This window comes from Buceros rhinoceros, unplaced genomic scaffold (assembly GCF_000710305.1).
Source record: "Buceros rhinoceros silvestris isolate BGI_N320 unplaced genomic scaffold, ASM71030v1 scaffold22049, whole genome shotgun sequence".
In the NCBI taxonomy this organism is placed as follows: domain Eukaryota; kingdom Metazoa; phylum Chordata; class Aves; order Bucerotiformes; family Bucerotidae; genus Buceros; species Buceros rhinoceros.
In genome coordinates, this window is record NW_010430035.1 from 31,018 (window position 1) to 31,744 (window position 727).

At 57.9% G+C, this 727-nt stretch overlaps 1 protein-coding gene across 1 annotated transcript in view; it reads right to left on the bottom strand.

Moving 5' to 3' along the window:
- PHF12 (PHD finger protein 12) overlaps positions 1-727 on the bottom strand; it is a 31,478-nt gene that overhangs the window by 30,233 nt on the left and 518 nt on the right. The gene's annotated exons all lie outside the window — the stretch shown is intronic.

Genomic DNA, 727 nt, shown 5'->3' on the forward strand with positions numbered 1-727 from the left:
CATTCCCCACTTGGGTTGCCTTAATTAAACCCCACCCGCCCGCCTCTGTCAACTGTCGGAGGGGAGATTCGGGTAAGGCTGCCTCGACATGCCTGGGCTCCCGACGCAGGAAGGAAAAAAACTTCAGGGCAGAAAGTTGAGGTGCCTTTGGCGGTTCGTTTTGTGCCGAGGAAGCTGCGAGGGAAGGTAGCGAGAGTCCTTCCCCGCTGCAGCCTCCACCGACTCGAGCTTTGCCACCGTCTCCACACGCACCCAGATTTGCATGCAGAAAGATCTGCCTTCATCAACAAAGCCACGCAGCTCCCAGCGAGAGGACCCGACTGCCCCCAGCTCACCGCGGTCCCTCCCCCGGATGAGACAAGCGGGGCCGAAGACCCAGGAAGAAGGAAAAAAGGAGGGAAAGCAATAAACCCGGCCAGTCTTAAAGTCTGGAGGCCTGGATTCCCACAGAGAAAGTATTTTCACGTTGGAGATCCTGGGGGAGCGCTGCGAGGGTTGGGAAGTCACATATGCAGCCAAAATGGCGCTGAGAATAAAAATATAATTTAAAGGAAGGTCGCCATGTTGTAAACAGTGAGGCAGGGAGGCTCAGAGACAGCAACCTCCATTATTCCCAGCAGCTGCAGCAGCACGGAAGCGCTGGGAACGTCAAGGCCTGCTCCGGAGACGCCACCGCCGCTTTCCCCGCTGCGGCCAGGACCCTCTGGAGCAACCCCCCCGAAGCAAC